This window comes from Bombina bombina, chromosome 2 (assembly GCF_027579735.1).
Source record: "Bombina bombina isolate aBomBom1 chromosome 2, aBomBom1.pri, whole genome shotgun sequence".
NCBI classification, from domain to species: Eukaryota; Metazoa; Chordata; class Amphibia; order Anura; family Bombinatoridae; genus Bombina; species Bombina bombina.
Window position 1 is genome coordinate 848,104,937 of NC_069500.1, and position 7,227 is coordinate 848,112,163.

The 7,227-nt window shown below is 35.1% G+C and overlaps 1 pseudogene; it reads left to right on the plus strand.

Annotated features, from left to right (window-relative positions):
• Window positions 1-1,786: 1,786 nt before the first annotated feature.
• On the plus strand, window positions 1,787-5,572 carry LOC128647334 (serine/threonine-protein kinase MARK2-like; annotated as a pseudogene).
• Window positions 5,573-7,227: the final 1,655 nt, after the last annotated feature.

The window sequence follows — 7,227 nt, forward strand, 5'->3', positions numbered from 1 at the left end:
GTTACTTTTACTCAGTTCTTTTGATATCTTTTGTTGAAAGTCTTTTTTTGATATATTGGAATTTAAATTCATTTAGCTAATACCTTTTTTAATTTAATGCTGACTATGTAAAAAGATTTAAGAACTGGCATACATTTTATAAAAAAAGAATTTTTTTTTTTGGGTTGACCTTTTTGTTTTTGTATCCTTTGTTGAAGGATGTTCTTGGTAATTGCTTAAGAGTTCCAAAAATTATTCTTTTTTCAAGATGACCATTTAATAAGATCTAATTGGAAGGGAAACAATTAAAATTGGCTTTTCTTCAAAAGAAAAAATCCCCTTTTTTATGTTTTGTATGTTATTTTTTGAAAATAGTACATTGCAATACAATAACTAATGACAATAAGTGTAGATTCAATTATTTTGTGTACTGAGTAGATTAACTTGATGTATGATTAACAATGATGAAAAAAGTTTTTTGTTCTCTATATGTCCTTTGTTGAAAAATTATGGTAAATGTAATTAGAGATGTAAATAATGACCACTAGATGGCATTAATCAAAACAAAAAAGTTTGTATTAATTGAACACAGGTGAGAACAGGTGTGGTGGGTGGAGCCACAGCCTTTATAAGGTTTGTTTTTAGAGTTGTATGTTAGACATGAATAAGGACATGAGTCCAAAACGTTGTCTGTTTTAAGTGGCACAATAAAATCATGATGTTTTAATACAGTTGGTGGTGCAGCTATATCATTATTTTTGAACTGACTTCTTGGGACCTTGGTGCAGGTCCAATAGTTGGCACACCTGCAAACAAGTTTTGTGATACCCTTGGTGCTTGGGCAATTCTTTGCTTTCTATATTTTGCATTGGGAGCACTCTATCAAATAGACAGCATATTCGGTAGTGCAATTCATACAACTATCAATATTATATGTTTTATTCGTTACTAGACTTGAAAATGTCTTTGTTATCTTTGCAAAATCACAAGGTTTGCATTTTCTTCGGCCGCATTTATACATGCTGGTATGTCTGAGCCAAGATCCCTTAGTTTCATTATTAGGTTTTAACAAGGTTGGTGCTAATATGTTGCCCAGTGTGGGACTTTTTCTGTAAGAGAATCTCAAGCCATTTTTAATAGTATCAACCAGTTTGTCATCCGCTGAGAGGATAGAAAAGTGTTTACGTACAATCTTACAAATGTGTGAATACTGTACACTGTGGTTTGTAACAAAAGTCACACCATTGAACTTATCCTTCTGAGAGGACGACAAACTCAAAAGATCTTTTCTATCAATTGATTCCACTGCATTTTTTGCTCTTAGGATAACTGCTTTTGATATTTCCTGTTCTTTAGTCTTTTTTGTAGATCGAAAGATTCTTTATGGAACTGTGACAAATTGGTACAGTTCCGTTTAAGTCTGGTAAATTCGCCTTTCGCGATTGCAAAAGGAACATGCTTTGGATGGCAACTGGTGCCCTGTAACACTGAATTCCCTGAAATAGGTTTTCTAAATATGGTTGACTCTACTTTCCCAAGTGGGATCCCAGTAAGAGTAACATCTAAGTAGTTTATACTTATCCTGCTAGACTCACAAGTGAATTTCAGTTCGAGGTCATTGACATGTAGATATTCAGTAAAACCAATAATCTCTTCCTCCCTACCTGTCCAGATAAAGAGGAGATCGTCAATATATCTCTTATATAGAGATATGCAATCTCTATAAGGGTTACTATCTCCAAAGATGTGGTAAAACTCCCACCACCCTAGAAACAAGTTAGCATAAGATGGGGCAAACTTGGTGCCCATGGCGGTATATAAGAGATATATTGACGATCTCCTCTTTATCTGGACAGGTAGGGAGCAAGAGATTATTGGTTTTACTGAATATCTACATGTCAATGACCTCAAACTGAAATTCACTTGTGAGTCTAGCAGGATAAGTATAAACTACTTAGATGTTAATCTTACTGGGATCCCACTTGGGAAAGTAGAGTCAACCATATTTAAAAAACCTATTTCAGGGAATTCAGTGTTACAGGGCACCAGTTGCCATCCAAAGCATGTTCCTTTTGCAATCGCGAAAGGCGAATTTACCAGACTTAAACAGAACTGTACCAATTTGTCACAGTTCCATAAAGAATCTTTAGATCTACAAAAAAGACTAAAGAACAGGAAAAATCAAAAAGCAGTTATCCTAAGAGTAAAAAATGCAGTGGAATCAATTGATAGAAAAGATCTTTTGAGTTTGTCGTCCTCTCTGAAGGATAAGTTCAATGGTGCGGCCGAAGAAAATTCAAACCTTGTGATTTTGCAAAGATAACGAAGACATTTTCAAGTCTAGTAACGAATAAAACATATAATATTGATAGTTGTATGAATTGCACTACCGAATATGCGGTCTATTTGATAGAGTGCTCCCAATGCAAAATACAGTATGTAGGGCTCACATCCAGGGACCTTAACACAAGAATTCGAGAACATCTGTCTTCATTTAAAATCAATAAAGCCACCACGCCCATTGTACAACACTTTGGCTCCTTTCACAATAATGATTTTCAATATTTCTCCTGGTGTGGAATTGAGAAAGTAACTAGACCCCCTAGGGGAGGGGATATAGATCTAGTATTGGCACGCAGAGAAGAGTACTGGATCTTTACCCTAGATACACGTTTGCCAAAGGGGTTAAACTCCAGATTTGATATAATCAACCACTGGGAATGAGCTATTCTGTGAAATCCTACCATGAAGTCTATCACGATCTTTAATTGCATTTGTGTGGGTTTTTTGTATTAAAACTTTGAAGATTTTTTTTTACATTGTGTATTATGTTCCATTATGCTAATAACTAAAAAGGTTATGACTTTTAATGTAATGTTTCATGATGTTAATGCCTAATTAATGTCGTTATACTTATATGCTAAGTTTTAGTTTTTTCTGTTAAGTATGCACTAACAATTAAAAGGCATAAGGTAATGCTATTTTTGCAACAGGACTTGATCATGTAATGGGTAACCTGTAGTGGGTTTTTGAATACTCCCACAATACAAATCAGATAGTTGTACTTTACCTATGTATTTATATCAGGTTTACCCTTTAGTGTACACTTTGGCTCTTTAATACTAAGTCTTTATAAATCTATCCCAAGTTTAGTTAAATTAAATTATATTCAGCTACATTCATAATGGGTTACATTTAGTGGGTTTAAATAATCCCACATTTCCAATCAGTGAGGTGTTTCTGTATAACCAATCACTATTGTTTTAATGCCTTTTAAACAAATGTGCGGGCTAGCACTTCAGGCTGTTACTACGGATACGTCCGAAACGCGTATGCCTGTTAGTGCTGCGCCCATGTTGCTTTGACCATATGCTGTGTTTATCCTTTTAAATTATTTGAATACATTTTGGAACTTATATCTATCTACCTTGGATGCCGGCTCTTCCTTTTGAATTTCATTAGAAAAACCTGAAATTATTTTACAGTCCGTGAAAACACGCCTAGAAAAGACCTGAGACTTTATTACCTTTTATTAATCTCTGTACAGCATGTAGAATATTAGGGGGATCAAAAATGCCAATATTATATAATATTTATTTGTCTACACTATTATGGTGAAAAGCATTTGACAGCTTCAATTTATTACAAATAAACAAATACATAGTTTGCGTCTTTTGCACATTGTTCAATTAAACTGTTAGGAACAAACCTATCTCTTAAGCAAACTGCATGCTGGAAACTTTCCCAACACAACATATTTTATACCAGGCAAAAATTTTTTTTATTTTAATTTAAATGTCAGCAGACAACTTGCATGAATGTCCCTAATTGTAAGCTCAGATTTGCTGTCCTTTTACCCTGTATTTATTTGTCATTAATTACCAATCAGTGCAGGCAAATACAATTGTGGGTATTTCTGGGTAAATGGGCTAAACCACAAATGACAAATAAAGGGTAAACAAAGTAGTACAGCAGATTTGAGCTTTCAGTTTGGGACATTCATGCAAGTTGTCTGCTGCAATTTCTTTTAAAAAAATTAAGATTTTGCCTGGTGTAAAATATGTTGTGTCGGGAAAGTTCCCAGAATGCAGTTTGCTTAAGAGATAGGTTTGTTCCTAACAGTAAAATGGAACAATATGAAAAAGCAGCAAACTATGCATTTGTTTATGTGTAATAAATTGAAGCTGTCAAATGTTTTCCACCAAAATAGTGTGGCAAAGGGTTCTGACAACTTTATGTTCACTCAGCTTATAATACCTGATCCACATCACCACTTACAAGCTTCCAAAATTGCAAATTGCTTTCTACTTCCCCTTTAATGCCTTAATTTAATTTATTAATTTCACTTTCAAATCTTAGACATTTTCAGTGCACTGCAGACTTACTTATATAACTGAATTGCAAAATATTTGAGTCTATGGGGTATATTTATTATAGTGTGAGCGGACATGATGCGATGTAGCGTACTATGTCCGCTGCACATCAATAAATGTTGACAGCATACACTGTTGGCATTTATCATTGCACCTATAGTGTTACATAAAATCAATTATATTTATGTCAAAGATTTTTTTTATTAATAACAAATCTGTTTTAGTTATATGAAAAATGAATTCAATATCAATAAAAAGTTAAAAACATTCAATAAAAATGAATCATACTTCTGCTCATTCATACTGTGGGCTAGATTTAACAAGTGTCAAGCGGACATGATTCACTATAGCATACGCTTTATTATTACACAAGCATTTCACCAGAAATACTTATGCAATGTGTTTTTTTTCTCTCTCTCCCTTCAGAAGAGCATCCATTCATAGGAAAATACCATCTCCTTAAAACACTTGGAAAAGACTGCTCTGCTGAGGTGAAATTAGCTAAGCATAACAAGACTGGCAGAGAAGTTGCAATTAAAATAATAAAGAAACAACAGATGGACTCTGTTCATATTCAAAAGCTTTTCCAAGAAGTTAAAATTATAAAGCGGTTAGATCACCCTAATATAATTAAATTGTATGAGGTCATTGACCCCAGGACCACTCTTTATCTTGTCCTGAAATATGCAAGTGGAGGGGATCTCTTCAATTACTTAGCGGAACATGGACGCATGAAAGAGGACAAAGCACGTGTTCTCTTCTATCGGCTGTTGGAAGCAACAAATCACTGTCATCAAAAATGCATTGTTCACAGAGACATAAAGCCTGAGAACATCCTACTCGACTCTGAAGGGAATATTAAGCTCTCAGATTTTGGATTAAGTGATACATTCACTCTAGGGAAAATGATGAATAAATTCACTGGTACAGGAACTCACATACCACCAGAATTTTATCAACATAAGGAGTACATCGGGCCATAAGTAGACATCTGGACCCTTGGTATGGTTCTGTACGAAATGGTCACTTATTCCCTACCGTTTTATAGCCCAAAACTGGTAACACTGCGAGAGCTTATTCTTCAGGGCCACTATGAAGTTCCATCCTACGTATCTATCGAATGTAAGACCCTTCTGAGCTAACTCCTGGTTCAAGACCCCAACATGAGACGTTTGATAGAGCCAATCAAGACAGATCGATGGATAAGCATAGGACCTTAGGTGGATACTGAAACAACAGATGGCCCCTCCACAACCAACATCGAAAAAGATGATGAAATAAGACCTAATGTGTTGACAAGTCCATCTATTCAGGATCCCAAAAGAACAGAGAGCAACTCAGAGAATAGTGAAAAGCCCATATGCAGCAAAAAGAGAGCTAGATCCATCTCATCTCTGGGCGGAGAACTTAACAACTATGCTTTATGGATTTCCGAGCTGCCCCCTTTGAAAAGATTGAAATTGGAGAATAGTGATGACCATGACAGTGACAATGACAGCTTTGTCACTGCAAAATTAAGTCCCTCATCTCCTCATTCTGAAGCCCCATGTGCTGAAGAACATCAAGAGCCTTCCATGTCTTCAACCCCTCTAGAGGACAGAGCTGAAAACCATACTGCTGGAGAAAATGGAAGAAGGAGCAGATGGCACCGCTTCTCGCATTGAGTTATGGGACTTTTTTGCTGCTGCACCAAATAGGACTTTTACCTGATATGACTTTTCTACTGGATGTGACATTTTTACTGGATTTGACCTTTTTTTTTTTTTTTTTTTTTTTTTTTGTTTTTAAATTTTTATTGAGGTTTTCAAAATATACATATCATACATTGAAAATACAGATTTTCTCAGGGAACATGTTAGAATAAAGGATGAGACTATGTTTAGCCCAAGATTGAAGATTGCACATGTCTCTGGCTCATAAACCAAGCATAGCTAAATCTCTAACTTATAAACTTGTATCCATAATATTGCTTGTTCTAACACTCTGTCCCTGAAATTGAAATATAATAGTAAGACCTCATTTTTATTTATATATTCTACTACCTATTCCAATGAGAACAAATAAGGACCAGAATGACCTCAGGCATTCAACTGCAACAAAATAAAGGGAATAGTAGATAGACTAGGGAGGGGATTCTTAATAGCCGCTATATGGATGTAGCTAAATAGTGGGTATCTGGGAAGATTCAATAGAATCTGCGTTCTTATTGTTTAACCAGTAAACAAGTTTGGGGGGGGCGGAGTCACTATTCTGAAGATTATGGCCTCATGACAAACTCTATAAATATATTCACATAGCAAAGGTTTCCTAACACTAGCTTATAGGCAGTTTCGTACCCTAAGGTAACGCACATATAACGTGTAATAGAACGGGATAAAGTACCTGACTATATCTTGGGCACTAAACATCAATATTCTATAATATATAGGTGGTGGGTGTTTTTAAATAGTGTTTTGGCCACATATGATAATGGCTATACAATAAACCAGCTCTAATGGTTCCTTTTTAGGAGACATGGATATTAACCTGACTGCCACACCAGTATTTACATATGAGGAAGTATATTTTAGGAACTAGCAGTTAAAACATCACCTTATAGTGTCCAACAATAATCAACAGACATTACCACAGAAATACAAATATAATTTTGTCATCGAGTCTCGCCTGATAGTGTAAATTGAGCCAATATGTAGAGAAATAAAGGAAGAGCATATAGACCTATCTTACTGAAAATGGTAAAACAGTTTACACTCTGGCACTTTCTGAGACAGGGTGACCCACAAATGTACATCAGTTGTACCAGAAAGATAATATATGTATAATGGCAGTTATGTCTCTTTTTTAGTCTAGCATGGTCACAGGTTATATACAAACC